Source organism: Akebia trifoliata, chromosome 11, assembly GCF_017979445.1.
Source record: "Akebia trifoliata isolate Shusen 1 chromosome 11, ASM1797944v1, whole genome shotgun sequence".
Classification (NCBI taxonomy): domain Eukaryota; kingdom Viridiplantae; phylum Streptophyta; class Magnoliopsida; order Ranunculales; family Lardizabalaceae; genus Akebia; species Akebia trifoliata.
In genome coordinates, this window is record NC_141385.1 from 27099006 (window position 1) to 27120537 (window position 21532).

At 33.7% G+C, this 21532-nt stretch overlaps 1 long non-coding RNA gene across 1 annotated transcript in view; it reads left to right on the top strand.

Annotated features, from left to right (window-relative positions):
* LOC147391193 (uncharacterized) overlaps positions 1-17680 on the top strand; it is a 31048-nt gene extending 13368 nt beyond the window's left edge. The window contains exons 2-4 of the long non-coding RNA XR_015183267.1: positions 1223-1306; positions 10384-10878; positions 17409-17680. This is a non-coding gene — a long non-coding RNA (uncharacterized LOC147391193). The remainder of the gene's footprint in view (positions 1-1222; positions 1307-10383; positions 10879-17408) is intronic.
* Positions 17681-21532: the final 3852 nt, after the last annotated feature.

Genomic DNA, 21532 nt, shown 5'->3' on the forward strand with positions numbered 1-21532 from the left:
GATTTAATATTCAATGAACTCATATTGAGTTGATGAATATTAGAAAGTGGATATTTTGTTTGAGAGATTAAAAACTGTAAAAATCAGAAAAAGAAAAAAATGGTATGAAATTATAAAATTTCAGAGTCACATCCGAGGGGTATGTCTGCATTTTATAATGTTGTGTTGTGTGTAGGTTGGTGAACGAATATTTAGGGATAATGTTACTGATTGCATGTTTATTTACTTTCTGTTAGCGCGAAGTGTTATTTACTTTTCCGTTCCGTTATTTATTTTAGGCCAGGTGGCCACAGTTGCATGGTAGGAAACTAGATATCCATTTTCAACCTTCTATTGTTAATTTCTCTTTTGTTTTCAAATGAAAATAATATATATATATAGCTATTTTGTGAGCTGTTGAAGAGTCTGTGAATGCCTGAAGGGATAGTACGTCATATCATCCGGAGTGGTGTACTATCTTGGAATGTATGGTATGAACCACCAAGTTCCTACGTGGCATAGGACACGTATGAGAGTGGAGTCACAACTGGAATTTGGGTTTATTCCACTCTATCTTTATCAGTAAACTTATAATGTAAAGGAGGTCGTATACGAATGGTTTGTATATTTGGGAATCACATGCACGCCTAATAGGCATAGACGAAGATGATTAGTCAGTGATCACTAACAATCTATAGTAGTCGAACATTCTGACACATCGAAAAGAGACCCATTGCTTACAATCACGTCAAATAGCCAGCCTGAGCCGGATAAATGGTCAACCAAGTGTGGTAGATGCAGCGACCGGCCACAAAATCATGAACTAAAAGCTAGTAAAGAATATGAAACATCATGTCCCGACTGAGAGCAATCTAATCGTGAATCCCAACTCTCTAATTTCACAACTCCACCATTATGTATTATGTATCTGTTGCCTTATTTTTATATATAAAATAAAATACATGTTTAAATGTTTCAATTTGGTCAATTAGATTTGTATAAAAAAGAAATGTTATAGTGGGTACTATTGATTAATGTAATGTCAGTTTTAAAATGTTTAGTTGCTCATCCTTGGCCATATGTACCAATTTATCGTAGTTTCTTCTGTAAAACTTTGTATTGTTAAAATGATTCAGTATGTTTATTCGTTCGTGTTAGGAGAGGTTATTGGTAGAAATTGTTTGTTTTTTTACTGGGTAACTATTGTTTCTCACCATTTCCTTTCTATTTTTTTTAGCTTCAGAGCTTGCAGTGGGTGAGACGGGCGTAGAACTAGTGAGTGGGGACTATCAGGTGGGTCAGATAGATGAACAAACTCCGTCACCTGGTGAGTACTAGGGTTATTACCCCTAATGGTGTCAGTTAGAACAGGAGTATTATAGATTTTGTACTGAGCGTTAGGGTTTTTATTAGAGTGAGGATTTTCAGAGTAATCCTGTATATTGTTTATAATTTCGCATTCTAATCTATTTTACATGGCTAGATATATATAGATCTTCTACTGTTATTCTGTTCTTGTATGCATATATAGGATATTATCGATTTTGTTTATCAGGTGAAACAAGTTGAACGCTTTGGAATGCTAACATAAACAAAAGAGACCATGCCGAAATTTCAAGGTGCCACCTAGTGCCTTGAGATCTGGCATGAGACTTTGTGTTAGTGTTTGGCGAGGTGCCACAAATGGTATCAGAGCATAGCATTAGATCCGTATGGGATACACGTCTACTATGTTTTGAAGAGTGGGCTGATACCATATATATTAGAGTGATATTAAGAATCCGATATTTGAGCTCATTAGTAGTTCCGTATTGGGATTACGAACTCTTCCGTGTTTAGAAGACCTTAAAGCCTAGTGAGCCTAGGATAAGATTTTTGATTTGTTCTATTAATAATGGAAATGGAGTTCATTACTAAGTTCCAGGTTACGGTAGGAATTCATAGTTACGTAAGAGTGATTTTGGCCTTATTCTAATAAGTGCCTTGTTACGGATAAACACAAGTGAGAGGAATAGACGAGGCAAAGATCGAAACACAACAGAGATGAAACAGAGTTTTGATCAGATCACTGACCTGATAGCACAACTAATGTCATTCATGGGATAGATGGTTGAGTCTCATGTCAAGTTTAGAGAGGAAATATGAATCATATAACTACTACCATCTTAAAGCCAAATGGAAGGAAGGCAATTAATATCTAATAAGAGACAAACAATTACGAAACTAACAAATTCATAGGAAAAAAAATCATACACGAGGAGTGAAATTATAAACATACCAACTCAATGGATGGAAGACTTTCATAAGAAATAACAACATATACTACTAAATCAATCGGAAGAAAGAGTTGTGGTATGTTATAACTGTGGCAAATCAGGACATAAAGGAAAGAAATGTTCGGTTCGACGTCAACTAATTAAGGATGTGTGGCTCTAAAAAATGTTAGACAAACAAATTTAGAGAACAATAAGGCAATGTTCGGTTCGACGTCAACTAATTAAGGATGTGTGGCTCTAAAAAATGCTAGACAAACAAATTTAGGGAACAATAAGGCCACCAGATTTCAATAAAGTTGATAACGTACTTGTGCTATCCCGAACAGACAAGACTGGCGATTGGAAGTGAGAAATGATACAAAACTTACCACAATTGCAAGGTGCACTATTAAAACCAAGAAATAAGGGAGCGCTAGACTTCTTCACAAGAGGCAAATACTTTTCTACTTCAGGGACCACTACCACAAGTCGTGCCTTTGAAGAATAAGAGAATTCCTCAGTCCAAAGGACAAGTAAATCCAAGGATGTGGTTGTAGAATTTTCAACGATTACGTCCACCGAGATTTGGGGGTTTTTCTAATCCGATTGAGGTCAATGAGTGGGTTTTGAAAACTTGAGAGATTTTGAATACTATTGAAAGTGCCCTTGATCCGCGGAGTGCTCGGATCCGCTTTTGACCTTTGAGGTTTGGGAGTCGTCACCTAGTTATTACGGTCTAGGAACCGAACACTGACTCTAAAAGGTAAATAACACTAATCTACGAAAGAAAATACAGGTCCGGGGATCACGTTACAGGGTTGGAAGGTGTTAGGCACCAACCCCGCCCGACAAACGTCGGTCTCTACTTTTTTCAAATAAAACTACATTGCTAAAAGATCTAAATAAATAATATAAAAAAATAAGAATGAAAAATAACTAGATGATCATAGCGATAGTTCCCTCAGAGTTGGTGGAGAGATTCCTTGCTTGTGATTCCTTGCTTCGTTTCCGTTACTGGATCCGCTTCAGATCTCCAAGATGAAGTATCTTCTCCTTAGATCTAAGTGCTTCATAATTTTTGATGGATTTCTGGGTATTTTTGAAGGGTTTGTGAGTGTTTTTTGAGTAAAAGTTGGGGGTTGGATGATAGGTAAGGGGTTAGAACTTCAAAATTAGGGTTTTGGGAAGGTTGGAGAGCCTCCTTAACCTATTTTTTTAGGATTTTCTCTTGGATACAAAAACAGGTTGTGGAAGCCCTTATTTATAAATTTTTTTAAGAACTTTTTAGATAGAGTTAGAGTTAGATTATATTTCTTTTAGATAGTTTTAGAATTTAATTATGTTTCTATTCTGTAGTTTTAGAGTTTAATTAGAATTCTATTAGGGTTAGGGTTTGACTTTGGTCTTATTAGATTGATTAGGGTTTTGACTTAAGTCTCATTTGATTGACTAGAATTTAGGATTTTGACTTAAGTCTTACTTGATTGACTTTAATTTTAGGATTTTGACTTAAGTTTTACTTGATTGACTTTAATTTTAATTAGGATTTTACTTTACATTAATTAATATTTTAATTATTAATTTTGAAAATTTTAATTATTAAAATTGTAAAATTATCGTTTTGCCATCGAAAATGATTTTTTACGTTTTAAGTCATTTTTCAATGTTCTAGGATGTTTTAGAATCAATTTTTTGTAAAGAATTCAATGGGAATATTGGTTTGTGTCATTTATGAAATTTTTTGTGCGAAATGGTCGTGAACTTTATGGGGGGCATTTTCATAATTTTGTCGAATTTTGTGAAAATTGGTGAAATGATTTATTTGTTTCGATTCGTTGTTTTATGTGTTTTGACAGGGTTTTCCTAAGCGTAATTTAGGCTCTAGGGATGTTTTGAGATTAGGGGTATTTTGGTAATTTGATCATTTTTTTGTGATTTTTATTGTAAAGCTTCTTTTTGTATGCAAGATGATGATTTCTATGTTTTTGGAGTTATATTTTCCTAGCGTAGCGTAGTTTCTACAGTCTTGTTAGTTTGAGATACCTCATCTGAATTTCTGAAACATATCTATTCACAAATAAAGCATTGGAATAAACATCCATCATTGAGAATCGTCGCGATCGGGTTGACGAGTTGATTAATCAGGTGATTGCAAAAATGGGGTGTTTACAGATGCCCCTCTTTGGTAGAGGGTTGAAGCAAACTAAATTGCAAATTTATTTCGGTAGATAGTGCGATATCTGAATGTCAAAACTAGTGACAGTTCATTTTGCTGCCTGATTTAGTAATTCATCGGGGCGTTGGGATCCTTGAGCATAAAACTCTCATCGAACTAAAATTTGTCAGGTCCTTGAGCACGAGCTCTCACTGACAACGTCAGATCCTTGAATTTTAGAAAATTCTCCTTGACTAAAGAAACAAATGTGCACGGGTGTGCATTTAAAATCTGAGATAAATCTCAGAGGGCCTAAGTGAAAACTGAGTAAAATCTAAGTAAAATCTTAGAAAATCCTTTGTGGTAACTGGTTGAGCATAATTCGAACAAATCCTCGACGGAAACTAGCTAAGCATAATCCGAGCAAACCCTCGGCGACATCTGGTTGAGCATAATCTGAGCAAACCCTCGGCGGCAACTGGCTGAGCATAATTCGAGCAAACCCTCGGAGGCATCTGACTGAGTATAATCCGAGCAAACCCTCGGCGGTAACTGGCTGAGCATAATCCGAGAAAACCCTCAGTGGCAACATAATTCGAGAAAGAATGGACAATTTTAGGAAAGAATGACTGGATCTAGGAGTTTTACTCTACCTACTCGGGATGAAAGAGTACTGAACTATTTTTTTGGGCAAATTCAAATATAAGATCAGAAACACTTTTGTTTGAACATCAAGATCTTATCCAAAATTTTTATGAATTTAAAACCTGAGTTTTTATTTCTTTTGAATATCAAGGATTTTCGAAAAATTATTATCAAGAGGGTAACCTTAAGTTTAGGATTTCTTTTATCTTTTAGGATTTAACATTGCTCAAAAATAAAATGCCCATAGTTTGACAGGAAACATGGCATTGGAGATAATTGAACACATCATGTAAAAATTAAAAAACAATAAAAAACAATGCCACTAGTGTAAGGGGGGAAAACTACATATTAGAAAAGAAAGAAAATTCCCCTTGTATGAAGGTTTGAAATATTTGATTACCACAATCGCAATAAAGATCCAACTTTTAATTTCGATTTTAAGTCAGGCTCAAGAGAACAAAACGTTTCCTTTTAAGGTTCATCATAGAATTCACCCTTCTCCCCCTTGGTTCACTTGGGGAAGCAAAAATTTTCAAATCAATCGTAGACAAGATATTTGTGGCTTCTGAGTCTTTACCTAATTATTCGGACTTCTGATATTTCAGCTCGAAATGCCTTTTAGCATTTCAACTCTATGGAGATTTTCTTATGTTTTCTTTATTGCTCTAACGTTTGCCTAGATTGCCCTTTCAGATTTTCAAACTAGCGAGCATGCTCTAGCTTTTGCCTAAATCACCTTTTCAGGTTTTCGATCTAACGAACTTTTTTTTTTGCTCTGATTGGTGCCAAGACCGTCTTTTTGGATTTTTAACCTTGCGAACTTGCCTTAATTTTTGCCTAAGTTGCCCTTTCAGATTTTCAATTTAGCAAGCTTTTTTCTTTGCTCTAATTATTGCCAAGACCGTTCTTTTGGATTTTCAACTTTGCGAGCTTGCCTTAATTTTTGCCTAAGTCACCCTTCCGGGTTTTCAACTTAGCAGGTCCCATTTTTCTCTTTTTCCTTTTTCTGAACTTCTGGAGTTACTGTCTGATCATGCTGTACTACCTTCCTTAACTTTTTCGCACGGTACTTAGGAGGACTTTCATGGGTAAGCTTAGGACTGGGTATAAAACAAAAAGGAATTTTGAAGCTCAAAAATCCGAATGCCCTTGTGTGGTATTTTTTTTTTTTTTTAAATTTTTTTTCCTGTTTGACAATATATTTATTTTATATTTTTTTCGTGTAGGGAAATATTTATATATTTTTTTATTTTGATGTGGTCAAGCCTGAAGTAACTTCTCAGGTTGCCTACGTACCCCAAACTTTTGGGATCAGGCCAAAACGTAGTTCGGATTCTTCCCTCCCTTAGGTTAGGTGATCGAGTTGAGAAAGAAAAAAACATTTTTTTTAAAAGACTGCAAAGGGTTGAGAAAGGAGATATTGAACGGGGTAGTAGGAAAATTGATTCGACCAAAGATGGCCTCCGTAAATGTAGTACCACTTGATCTGGTCAAGGGTGGTTGGTTCTGGTGATTCGGTTCCATCATGATCTTGAAGTCTGACGATTGAATCATTGACTTGTAAGTGACGAACTTTGATTTTCTTGTCAAACGTGTGAATGACTCTTCTCTGATAAGTTTACACTTGGTACAGAACTTTTAAGTTGTTTTTTTTATCAGGTTTACTTCTTCATACTGCTGACGAACCCAGTCTGTTTCTAACAATTGACTTTCTATCAAGACCTTGAGATATCAGATTTCCATTTCAACTGTTAAATCTACTTCCATATCATATACTAGAGAGTAGGGAATAACTCTAATGGAAGACTAATATGCCCATAGTGTGAATAGTAACTTCTCTGATGGATCCTGGTGCGATTGACACATTTTCCTATGATTATCTTGAGATTTTTTTTATTGACTGTTTCTACCTTTCCATTAGTCTGAGAACGTGAGATGATTTGTGATGTCGAATCCTGAACTTTGAACACGGAGTAATGACCTAAGCTTTGAAGTACGGCCCATTATCAGAGATCAACTCAAAAGGTACCCCCATATCAATTGATAACATGTGCTTAAATGAACTTTTCAACTCAAGATGTAGTGGGGATAACGCTAATAGATTTTCCAACATCTTCTTTGATTCCATCGATATAGACGAGTATCTATTCCGTGTTGAACAACACCGGAGCTTGTACCTAACATACCCTCATATGATCACACGAACAAGTCTTTTAAAATTTTTGAGTAAATTCATTATCCCCTCGTACTCCTCTAAGAATATGATAGTTTCTATCTGAATTTCTTGAAAATTATTTTTTGTTCTAAGGTTCAATGACCTTTGCTTTCTGATTGAAAGTTGTTGAGCCCGACTCTTATCTTCTTGTTCAGGAGAAAAATATATCCTTGAAGCCAGATTATTAGTTAATTCGTTAATGCGCTCAAGGTATTCAAAAATTTTCTTTATCCAATCAAATTCAGAAGGGGCGATAGACACGTCTATGACTCGACAAACTAACTCGACTGAACAGAAAAAGAGTAGACTCGATCTAAAAAAAATATGATATTGATGAATTGAAAAAAAAACTTGATTCAAGACTCATGAAAGAAAATTACCCATACACAACAGACTTGACTATAGGCTGAGGACTCTGGATATTGCTTACAACCAACAGAATTGAGGCAATGTGATCTTCAGGAACAACTGTGTAATTTTGAGAGATTTCGAGGCCATTTTTGATTGTTGACTTGGTATTAACGTTTCTTCTAGTTGACCAAACTTATGACCCTTACTAGACGATGGATGATTGAGCTTAGGTGCAATGGTAACCCTGAAACCTAATCGAATGTGGATTTAATCAACTTTAGTATTACCCCCTTAATAATATTTTAAGTGAACCCTGAGATTTTATTGAATTTTGTGCACCAATCCATTAAACAATTTATTAACGTAATGATTGTTCAGAAGGAAAATAATTTTATTGCACTTTTGAAAAATATTGACAAATAATGTTTTCATTGAATAACAACTTCCAACAAACATATTTCAATAATTTTTCATGCAAAAATAGATATTTTGTAAATCATTTTTAAAAAAAATATTTTTCTTCATTTTATTTTTTTGGAAAACATTTTCTTTTAGAAAACTTTTTTGGGAAAACATTTCCTTTTGGAAAATCTTATTCTTTTGAAAAACATTTTACTTTTGGAAAACATTTCTCTTCTGAAAAATATTTTACTTCTGGAAGACATTTTTCTTCTTTTAAAATGGGTTAAAAATCCGAATTAGAAAAAAGTTTGAATTTCATTTTGATTCAAATGGCTCGGCCCATAATGATCGTTGGATCGAGATGGACTGGGTCAAGTTTAAAATGGATTTTTTATTGGGTTGGTGCACCTAATGATACTGTAATTTAAAATTAGGTTAAACAAAAAAAAATTTATCCTTCAGGACAAACCCACACATTCTTGATCTCATCATTCATAAGGTCTAATTTCAATAAACAACCCGGGAACACCCACGATAAGTTCGAGTCATGACCTATAGGGGAGGTTTCTAAACTTTAGGCTTATTACGTACAATACATTTTTATCTGGCCACCTTTGCCCAAGTACACCTATATACCTCTCGAGCATACTCAATCAGGCGGTACGTAGTGACTTGGTTTGATATACCGTATAAGTGATAATCTAAAACTCCAACTCATTTCTCTGAAATAAAAAATAGTCAATTTAATCCCCAGGTGAAAGGTGGTGCGCGATGCTTGAGCAAAGGCACCCTTAAATCACCATTCTTCTAGAATAGACGTAGTCTATCCTCCTAGTATCGTAGTACATCGGGGCAGGATCTTGCTTAGGCACTGGTTTTGACCAACGAATGCAATTGATGAACTTATATTATTTTTGATATACCTATTGGTATGGGTCTAGGGTTGTAACTTTCATAAATGGTTTAGCATCCCACGAGGGGACCGACCACGTACTAGTACTATGTTGGCAATCGGGACATGTGACTGTGTGGTTCACAATAGGTCAAAGGCTCAGGTCGCTCCAGCCTGGGTGCATCGATATACCTTTTAGAGTCACCTGATCAGACGGTACTGATGCCCCAATTTAACATACCCTAAGGTACATGACTGGAGTTGTGGTTTTCATGAATGATGTCGCATCTCCAAAGAGATCGAGCCACGCATTAGTGCCACGTTGGCTATAAGCCACATGCAAGCGTGCAATGCAACAAAATAAACGTGTCAGTGGTTTGTGCAAAATAGGGTGGGGTATGCCCGGGGTGTTTTTCGGATAAATAGGCCCCTAGGCTACATCAAATTATTAATGGGCCACAATCATAGTGAATACAATCATCAGAAGATTATCAAGATCAAAATCATAACATGCAAATCAGAAGAAATTAAAATCAACCAATCGATCAAAACCAATTAATTAATTAAAATCAAGCAATCAACATGTGAGACTTAAGGTTCAATCAATCTAAATATCCAAGGGGAATGATCATCTCAATTAGCACATAACTTATTCAAAGTGGGCTCATTGAGTTAACTCGTCTCACAGCATTCAACCTCATATAACATGGGCAAAAATATCACATGGAATATCAATGTAACACGTCAAGGGAATGTATAAGAACAAACAAGAAATTGCATAAAACCAATAAATTTAAATTAATCAACTCGACTCATTACGTTCAAAATTGGGTATCATGATAAAATCACACCAAGAAAAGAGAGAATATATTAACACAAGTAGCACACAATGAGCACCGCACATGATGTAAGATGAGTTCAACTGACTTGACTCACCTAAGAAAATTCACCCCGATAGTTAATTTTGAAATCCAATCCAAATTTAAAAAAAAAAAATAAAAATAAAAAGAGAGTTTTTTTTTTAATATAAAAAAAACAAAAAGAATTTTTTTTAATGGTCTAATCAAAAGTCGTTTTGGGCGACCGTAAACAAATTGAGATCTTAACGAATATTGAATCGAGGACAGAATGTTAGTTGTGGAGATAAGGAGTGATGACTTTTTTTTTTATTTAAAACAAATTGATTTTTTTATTTTTTATTAAAAAAAAAAATGTGTTGCTGCCATGTGGAGAGGTCAAAGACCTTTAGCGAGATTTGAAATCTTACTAACTTGGTGAGGATATCCTTCCCTTTTTTTATATTTTTTCTGTTTGCTGCCAACACTACCATACCCACAATTAAAAAAAACTCTTTTCTTTTTTTTATATGTTTGCTGCCAACAACATCAACTAACTCTTTTTTTTTTCGTTTTTCTTCCCTGTTACCATTGTTGCCACTTATTAGAGAATCCAAAGCCCTTCTGATTTATTTCTTTTTTTTTGAAATTAGCTTGGAAACTCTTGCAACAACAACAAGTGCATAGGTTGAGAGAGAGACATAGATCAAGAAGAGAGAGAATTGTGGTGGAAGTTTGGTCTGTAGAGGTTCGATTTGGATAGAATGGAAGATGGTGATCTAGTTCGATTGAAGAAGGTTATTCTGGTGGTTATCAAAGTGGGTGAGCATGGGTTTGGTTTAGACATTAATGGAGGTTTGGTTTGGAAAATGAATAATATAAGGTCGTGTGTGGCTACATTGGTGAGTTAGACGATGAACGTATGGGTAAGATGAAAGAAGACGATGGGGAGGATGCGATGCATGAAAAGATAAAGCAAGTAATGGTCTGGGATCACATGGATGTAATGGTGAGTTTGAAGGTGAAGTAGAAAAGGTAATAGCATTGAAGAAGGACGTTGTTTCGAGAAAGAAGAATATGAAGATGGATGAAGGGGGTTCCTGTTAGGAAGAGGATGACGATGGGAGTTGCCCAGAGAGAAGATAGAGGTGAGTCCTCCTCTATCTCCTTTCATTCTCTTCTTTTTCTCTCTCTCTCTCTCTCTTCACTGCCTTTTTCAACGTACATGAGAAGAAGAAAGGAAGAAAGAAAAAAAAAACTTTTTCTTTACTAATAGCACACCATGCAAATGCTGTATTTTCTTTGAATTTTTTTCTGTGATTTTTTTATTGGAATTCTCTCCTCATCACGAACAACATTAAAAAAAGTGATTTTTTTAATTTATTTCTTATCACATCACTCACAAATAATTTATTTTCACAACTCGCCACCCATGCATAGTAACGTGCTAAAAAAATTTTCATCCAAATTTTTTTAAAAAAAAGGTAAAATCTATGACTCTCATCCCAATCACCATGATTCCATCCTCAATTTATATGTCAATTTGAATCTTTCATTGTTTAAGGTCATCAAAAGTGACCCTTAATTGGATCAAATACAATACCCAAAATCCAAATAAACAATCCACAATCAAGCCACGAAAATAAAAATAAAAGATAAAAATAAAAAAATAAATAAATAAAATAAACCAAACTAAATAAATAAATAAAAAAAACTAAGTCGATTTGGCAATTTTCCCATACTTGGGGCCTTTCAAGTTTGATCCTCAATAATCCCCAATGGAGTCGCCATTGAAAGCGCCCTCGATCCGCAAGGTGGGCGGATTCGCTTTTAAACTTTGAGGTTGGGAGTCGCCACCAAGTTATTACGGTCTACGAACCGAACACTGACTCTAAAAGGTAAATAACATTAATCTACAAAAGAAAATACGGGTCCGGGGATCACGTTACGGGGTTGGAAAGTGTTAGGCACCAACCCCGCTCGGTAAACGCCGGTCTCTACTTTTTTCAAATAAAATTGCATTGCTAAAAGACCTAAATAAATAATAAAAAAAATAAGAATGAAAAATACCTAGATGATCACAATGATAGTTCCCTTAGAGTTGGCGGAGAGATTCCTTGCTTGTGATGCTTCGTTTCCGTTACTGAATCCGCTTCGGATTTTCAAGATGAAGTATCTTCTCCTTAGATCTAAGTGCTTCCTAATTTTTGATAGATTTCTGGGTTTTTTTTGAACAAAAGTTGGGGGTTGGATGATAGGTAAGGGGTTAGGGTTTTGGAAAGGTTGGGGAGCCTTCTTGACCTACTTTTTCTAGGGTTTTCTCTTAGATACGAAAATAGGTTGTGGAGGCCCCTATTTATAGATTTTTTAAGAGCTTTTTTGATAGAGTTAGAATTAAATTATGTTTCTTTTATATAGTTTTAGAGTTTAATTATATTTCTATTAGGTAGTTTAAGAGTTTAATTAGAATTCCATTAGATAGTTTTAGAGTTTAATTAGAATTCTATTAGGGTTAGGATTTGACTTTGGTCTTATTAGATTGATTAGGGTTTTGACTTAAGTCTCACTTGATTGACTAGAATTTAGGATTTTGACTTAAGTCTTACTTGATTGACTTTAATTTTAGGATTTTGACTTAAGTTTTACTTGATTGACTTTAATTTTAATTAGGATTTTACTTTACATTAATTAATATTTTAATTATTAATTTCAAAATTTTTAATTATTAAAATTATAAAATTATCATTTTGTCCTCAAAAAGATTTTTTGCGTTTTAAGTCATTTTTCAATGTTTCTAGGATGTTTTGGAATCAATTTTTCGTAAGGAATTCAATGGGATATTGGTTTATGTCATTTATGAAATTTTTTGTGCGAAATGGTCGTAAACTTTATTTGGGGCATTTTCATAATTTTCATAATTTTGTCAAATTTTGTGAAAATTGGTGAAATGATTTATTTGTTTCGATTTGTTGTTTTATGTATTTTGACAGGATTTTCCTAAGTGTAGTGTAGGCTCTAAGATGTTTTGAGGTTAGGGGTATTTTGGTAATTTGATAATTTTTTTGTGTTTTTTATCGTAAAGCTTCTTTTTATCTGTAAGATGATGATTTCTATATTTTTGGAGTTATATTTTTCTAGCGTAGTGTGGTTTCTACAGTCTTGTTAATTTGAGATACCTCATCTTAATTTTTGAAACATATCTAGTAACAAATAAAGCATTGGAATAAACATCCATCATTGGGAATCGTCGCGATCGGGTTGATGAGTTGATTAATCAGGTGATTGCAAAAATGGGGTGTCTACAACTATGTAGTTCCCAAGAGATCAGTGGGTGATGGTGACTACATTCCAGTTGGACGGGGATGCTACTCATTAGTAATGTTTTGAGAGGAATGTATTAAGAGATGGATCGTTTGAGTGGGTAGACTTCGAGAGGATGTTTGTTGATAGATTTATATCCGAGACTGCTCGAGAAATCAAGCACTAGGAGTTTTTGAGATTAGTGCAGAGTAATCTATTGATTACAGACTATGGTATGATGTTCATTAGGTTGTCACGATATGCGTTTGAGCTTATCCTGACAGATTTATAGAAGGCCCGTAGATTCTTTAGAGAACTATAACCCTACCTAAGGGCCAGGAGGTTAATGATTGAGACTACCGATTACAGAGATACAATGAATAAAACATAGAGGGTAGAACGAGGGGAGATGGAGTTACAAACCTCCAAGGGGCAAATTAGTCGACCTTAGATTTCTTTTCTTCCTAGATCAGATCCGGACAAGAGACCGATGTATTTGAGGCCAATCTCCCCCAAATTAATGTATCCACAATATAGAACTCATCCACTACCGAGTTATAGTGTTCCCCCATCACTGAGTTATAGAGCAGCTAGAGCTCCAATGATGCCAACAGGGCCAAAGGAACCAACAAAGCAGGTTCAGAGTAGGTAGGCTCCAGTTTACCAACTGCCTACTTCATAGAAACCTACGAAAACAAGATCATTGGCATGTTACGCGTGTGGTCAGGTGGGACATATCAAGAGAGAGTGCCTCTTATCACAGTCGAATAAGGGTTGTGACCTAGGAGAAAGTACCTATCTCCGACGAAATTTTGGAAGGTAAGATTTTTAATTAATATTAGAAAGTGAAGTTCTATTCAATACTGGTTCCTCTAGATCATATAAGTCTGTTGAGATTTTGCACACTTGCTAGAGCTAGAAACTATTGACACGAGTCGAGTAATGAAATTATTTACACCACAGGGAGACTATGATTGATAAAAAGTTATTGAGATAGTATGGACAAAGAATGTTGATGAAATAGGCACGGTAAGGTAAAGTTAAAAATGGAATATTGTGTTGAATATAAAGATAGTGGTATATTGGGAATAGAGATTATATTGCAGTTTGCAAATTTAGTGTTAATAGATATTTGTATTGTAGTATGAATATATTAAATGTGGATGTTGTGTATTATTTTATTAAGAAGTATTAAATTGTGTGCAAATAATAGTGGTGTGTTTGCGGTAAGTCTATGCATTGAGGATTAATAGTCCTGACAAATATGAGTAAAACATAATAGACGGTATAATTGGTGAGAGAAGGAAAGATAAAGAATATAAAAGATGTGAAAGGATTATTGTTGATAGATATTGGTGGGAGAGTGATATAATGTAAAATGATTATTACCTTAGGGTTATATAAATAATAGATTAATTGAAGTATAAGTTTAAATTGGAGTGATTAATTAATGAATGTGTTAGGGTGACGCAATACAAGTGACATAAGGTTATGAGTTATAAATGAGATTGGCTTGGGACTAATAATAGGAGATAATTATACATGTCATGTTAGTGGAATGGTGACAAAGTTTGATAAGGTATGATTTCAATTTCGAGGATAAAATTTATATTAAGGGGGGGGGGAGAATGTAAAACCTCGAGTTTTTGATTCGTATCTCAAGAAAAAATAAATAATGAAATTTTGAGAAAATCCTGAAAGTGGGGCTTAGGGCTAAAATTTTAGGATGTTTTTGATCATTTTTAATGGAATATAATCTCACCATATATTAAGGGGGGGAGAATGTAAAACCTCGAGTTTTTGATTCGTATCTCAAGAAAAAATAAATAATGAAATTTTGAGAAAATCCTGAAAGTGGGCCTTAGGGCTAAAACTTTAGGATGTTTTTGATTATTTTTAATGAAATATGATCTCACCATTGGATTCAAAATGATCAAAAAATATATTTTAACCTGTAAGCATGCTCAAATGCAAGTCCGAACAGAAAAGTTGTAAAATCCTTGATTACTGAGTCAAATTAGGTCAAAATAATGATATTTTACTAGAGCAAGAATTGTTAAGATTCGATCATATCATTGGGTTCGTAATAAAAAAAATATTGAACATGGATAATTTACTTGTCATTTTTGGAATTCAAAAGTTGAATTATCATCAAAAATGAAAATGACGTCAATTTTAGGGTCATATCATGCCAAGAATGTAAATTTTGTTAGAGATATAATTTGTAGAAATTGACCACACCATTAGATCCAGAATGAAAAATTAGACGAAATAGAGTATTCATTGGTCATTTTTGGAGTCCGGACAGTCAAGTTATTATCGAACGAAACAATAGGTAAAATATCGATTTCATCCCAAAATTTATATAAATAAATTTTGTATAATTTTTTTTATTCATCGTCATCCCCAACCCATACAAAAAAGTCATGATATTTAAACGAAAATTTTAGTTTTTTTTACCGATCTTCAACTCCGGATTCACTACAAACGGCTCGCCGTTGACTTCTGACGTAGAAGGAAGAAATGTCCATAGTCTCTTCCTCTACAAAATCCACCCAATTTCTTTTTGTTTTACTTTCTTTTTCATCCTGTATAGAAAAAAAATCAGCCGCATATATATACGGGACTCTCGAAACTTTGACCTCGGATTTCGCCTGTTTCGGGGTCAAATCGTCATCCGTAGTAGAAGGGAGAAAGGACGACGACGTAGAGATTTTTGAAACTACGGGGTCAAATTCAAAAATCAGCCGTCTCAAAGTCTGATCCACCTCTATTTCCATGTCGACCATCTCGATTACCGTGTACACACTTTCATCCTTTCGCACAGAGATTGTAAAGAATTCTCAATTTCTATTAGTAATCGTAGATTGTGAAAATTGCATTTAGGATTTTATTAAAAATTTGTGATGTGTTTTCAAAAATATAGAATTCAATTTGTTATTTCAAATTCATGCTAGAACTTGTATATTTGATATGTTTTATTGTATTTTGTAAAAAATTATATGTGGATAGGATATTTTACCGGGTTATTTCCGTCAGTTGGGTCTTGTGCATCGCTAGGATCTCGTTTTTATTTAAGTTTTGTGTTTTTTCAATTTTTTTTGATAGAAATGACTTTCATAGTTAAAAAAATGATTTAATATTCAATGAACTAATATTGAGTTGATGAATATCAGAAAGTGGATATTTTGTTTGAGAAATTGAAGACTGTAAAAATTGAAAAAAGAGAAAAAATGGTATGAAATGGTAAAATGTCAGTCACACTTGAGGTGTGATGTTTGCATTTTGCATTGTTGAGTTGTATGTAGGTCGGTGAATTGATATTCAGGGATAATGTTACTAGTTGCATGTTTATTTACTTTATGTTAGTGCGAGACGCTGTTTAGTTTTCCGGTTTGTTATTTATTTTAGGCCGGGTGGTCATAATTGCATGGTAGGAAACTAGATATCTATTCTCAATCTTGTATTGTTAATTTCTTTTTTATTTTCAAATGAAAATAATATATATATATATATATATATATATATATATATATATGTAACTATTTTGTGAGCTGTTAAAGAGTTTGTGAATGTCTAAAGGGATAGTACGTCATATCATCCAGAGTGGTGTACTATCCTGGAATGTATAGTAGGGACCATCAAGCTCATATGTGGTATGGAACGTGTATTAGAGTGGAGTCACAATTGGAATCCGGATTTATTCCTCTCTATATTTATCAGTGAACTTGTAATGTAAAGGAGGTTATTTACGAATGGTTTGTATATTTGGGAATCACATGCACGTTGACAGGCATAGACGAAGATGATTAGTCAGTAATCACTAATAATCTATATTAGTCGAACGTTCTGACACATTGAAAAGAGACCCATTGCTTACTGTTACGTCAAACGGCCAGCTTGAGCCGGATAAATGGTCAACGAAGTATGGTAAGTGCAGTGACTGGCCACAAAATCAGGAACTAAAAGCCAGTAAAGAATATGAAACATCATATCCCGACTGGGAGCGATCTAGTCGTGAATTCCAACTCTCTAATTCCACTACTCCACCATTGTGTATTATGTATTTGTAACCTTATTTTTATATATAAAATGAAATACATGTTTAAATGTTTCCATTTGCTCAATTAGATTTGTATAAAAAGAAAATGTTATAGTGAGTATTGTTGATTGATGTAATGTCAGTTTTAAAATATTTAGTTGCTTATCCCTGGCTATATGTACCAATTTATCTTAGTTTCTTCTATAAAATTTTGTATTATTAAAATGATTCAGTATGCTTATTCGTTCATGTTAGGAGGGGTTATTTGTAGAAATTGTTTGTTTTCTTACTGGGTAACCATTGTTACTCACTATTTCCTTCTTATTTTTTTTATAGCTTTAGAGCCTGCAGTGGGTGAGGTGGGCGTAGAACCAGCGAGTGGGGACCATCTGGTGCGTCAAATTGACGACTAAACTCCATCACTTGGTGAGTACTGGGGTTTTTACCGCTGGTGGTGTCAGTTAGACCATGAGTATTAAAGATTTTGTATTAAGCGTTAGGCTTTTTGTTAGAGTGAATATTTTCAGAGTAATCATGTATATTATTTATAATTTCGCATTCTGATCAATCTTAAATGGCTAGATGTATATAGATTGTTGTTATTATATTATTGTATACATATACAGGATATTGTCGATTTTGTTTATCAAGTGAAACAGGTTGAACACCTTGGAATGTTAACATAAACAGAGGAGACCATACTGAAATTTCGAGGCGCCACCTTGTGACTCGAGATCTGACATGAGATTTTGTATTAGCGTTTGGTGGGATGCTACACTACGTTATGCTTAGGAAAATCCTTTTGAACACATAAAATAATAAACTAAAATCAAATAAACTATTTTTCCAATTTTCACAAAATTTGATAAAATTACCAAAATGTTTCTCATAGGGTTCACGATTATTTCACACCAAAAACCCATAAATGACACAAACCAATATTCTCATTGAATTTCTTACAAAAAATTAATTATAAAATATTTCTAAACTTCAAAAAAATACATCCCAACTCAAAAGTTCTCTTTGAGGGTAAAACAATAGTTTTCCAACCTTAAAATTCGAAGATCGTAAATTAATAATTAAAATATTAATTAACGTAAAGTGAAATATTAATAAATCAAATTAAAATTTTTGAACAAATAAATTCAATTAATAAGCCTATGAACCAAATTTCAAGTGGTGGCCCACCTAATAATTAATAAAGAGCCCTCTACCAGGGGTCGTAAAGAACTCATAATAATTTAATAAAGAACCCCTTCATTGGGGGGTTCTCCAAAATTTCATTTTACATAAGTCAAAAAATAAAATTTAATTAAAAACTAATTAAAATCATATCTAAACCATTTTACAGATTAGTCAGAAATAGATCTTATCTCTAAGAAACCTAATCAAACTCTAATCTTATCAATAAAACTTATTAAAAAGGAGCCTCCACCACCTAATTTCGTAGCTTAAGAGAAATCTTAGAAAATCAAGGTCAAAACTCTCAAACCTTCTCAAAATCTAAATATGGAGCCCCAAGTCAATACTTAATCCCCAAGTCCTAATTTTCAACCTAAAAACAACCAAAAACCCTAAAATTATCCTTAAAAAGTCATAAAAACATCTAGATCTAGAAGAAGAAAGTCTCATCTCAAAGATTGAAAGTAAATCTTAAAAAAAATATAAAACGAGAAGATTCACTCGAGGAATGCTATAGCCAGTTTTTGAAGGAATTATCATCATAATCACTTAGGTAAAAGAAAATGTAATTTCTTTATTTTTATTATGAATTTAAGCCATTTTTTCAATGTAAATATTTGAGAGGAGTAGAAATCGATTTTTATCGAGTGAGATTGGTGCCTAACACCTTCTAATTTATAGTTATGTGTTTCTTATCCATTTAGAGTCATTTTTTTATTCTTAGATCATAAAACTAGGTGATGACTCTTAAAAAAAATCAAATCTGCACCCACGGATCTAGAGTATTTTCAAGTACGTTCGATCTTAGGATCAAATAGTTCTAATATGTTACTCTTAAATTGTCTACCAAGCATGCAAATCATAGAATTTATCAAACAATCATGAAAAAAAATATTGGACCTAGATATGTTGCCTTTATTTGGGGGTCCAAATAATTAAAGATATAATAGAGGGGGGTTCTCCTAAAAATTAAAGTCAATCAAGTAAGACTAAAGACAAGATATTAAAGTCAATCAAGTAAGACTAAAGTCAAAATTAAAGTCAATCAAGTAAGAATAAAGTCAAGATATTAAAGTCAATCAAGTAAGACTAAAGTCAATCAAATAGACCAAAAGTCAAAACCCTAATAGAGTTGTAATTAAATAATAATTCTATTTAACAATCCTAATTAAATAATAACTCTATTTAATAGAATTCTAACTAAAATATAACTCTACCTAAAACAATTCTAATTAAAATATAACTCTAACTAAAAGAATTATAATTAAACACTAATTCTATCTAAACAAAGACTTAAAGAATCTATAAATAGGGGTCCTCACAACCTATTTTCGTATCCAAAAATAAATCCTAAGAGAAGTAGGTCAAAAAGCTTCCCTAGCCTCCCATAAACCCTAATTTTGAAGTCCCAACTCCTTACCTAACACCCATACTTCGATTTTAGCTCGAAAAATACCTAAAAGCCTTTGAAAAACACCCAAAAATTCATTAAAAAATTCAAAGAATCCAGATCTAAGAAAGAGATACCTTACCTTGGAGATAAAAAATCAGATCCGGAGACAAAACGAAGCGATGAGTACTGTACAAGGAGCTACTCTATCAGATATGAGGGAATAAGATCGTTGTTTTCGAAAAGGTATAAATTTCTTATTTTTTATTTTATTAGGTCTTTTAGTAATATAGTTTACTTGGAAATTAGTAGAGACCGGCGTTTATCGGGCGGGGTTGATGCCTAACACCTTCCAACTCCGTAATGTGATCCCTGAACTCAGTATTTTTTAGTAGATTAGTTGTTTTTACCGTTTTGAGTCTATATTCGGTTCCTAGACCGTAACAACTAGGTGGCGACTCCCAAACCTCAAAATTCAAAAGCGGATCCGTGCACCCCACGAATTGAGGGCGCTTTCATTTGGATCATTTAGTCAAATGAACATTCTCTTTGAAAGTCGAAGATGATTTTGATATCTTCTGAGCTTTTTCTAGATTGGGTTCCAATACCATCCTTCATCTAATTCTTCTACTCTAGTATGAATGTTGAAGTAAGTTGCCTAAATTGTCCTTTGAGATTTTCTTTTGGTAGTATTTTGATTTTTGCCTGGTTTGCCCTTTTAGATTTTTAATTTAGCAAACCTCGATTTTTTTATTCCTTTCCTTTTGCTTAGACTTCTCCTTTGGGTTTTCAACCTAACGAACTTTGAATTTTTTCTACTTGCCGTGACTTTTGCCTAGGCCGCCCTTTCGAATTTTTAATATAGTAGGCCTTCTACTCTTTTTTTTTAGAAACTCTTCTTGGCGATAACTCTAAAAAATTTCTTACCCATTTCATGCGATACCTAGGAGGACTTTTTAGGTAGGCTTAGGATGAGGTTTAAAAATAAATGATATAAGGTTCAAGATCCCGAAAAATGCCCCTAGTCTAGCATGTTTTCTATTTCTTGTTAATTCTTCTGATTCTCTAATTTCTTTTCAAAATGCCCCTAATTTGGCATTATTATTTTTCTCGTTTTTTCCCTTTGAATAGGAAAATTTTCTTTTAACAGCATTTTTTTTGCTTTCCTCTTCGAGAATGTAATGACCCTTATTTTTGGAGAATATTTTTCTTTTTTTCTTTGTGAGATTGGGCCTAAAGTAACTTTTCAAGTTACCTACGTACCCTAATTTGGTCTAGGATCAGGTCTGATCGTAGTTCAAATTTTCTTCCCCTAGGTTGGTTGGTAAGGTTATAAAAATAATGGTTATCAATCCATGTAGGATACAAGGGACTTACAAAGGATAAATTTTGAAAAGGATAAGATTGAAAAAATAAAGTGGCCAAGGAAATACCTCTTTTGATTAGATACCGCTTAATATGGTCAAGATTGGTTGATTGCTTTGCCTTGTAAGATCTCTTTGATTATGAAGAGTCTACTGCAGTTGAGCTCGAACTTCCCGTAATGATAGTCAACTGAATTCTAATGTGTAAAATTATGATTTCACTTTTACCATCGAACGTTTGAGTTGGTATTCACTTATATCATTGATCTTCAATTTTGGTTCTTAGAGAGAGTGTTCTTTCTTAGGAGAAATATTTTGTGTTATGTGGGTCTGACATTTTTCCTTTTTCATATCCGTCGTGTAACACTTTTTTTCTTGATGTCTAAGATAAGAGATTATAGACATTGTGCCTTACTTCTAAGATAAGATGATAAATTCCACGCTTCGAAGTGTTTGATAAGATTTGATGGTTCAACTCTAGGTATTTGAATTCTTTGGTGATGCTTAATTCTTCTTACTACGAT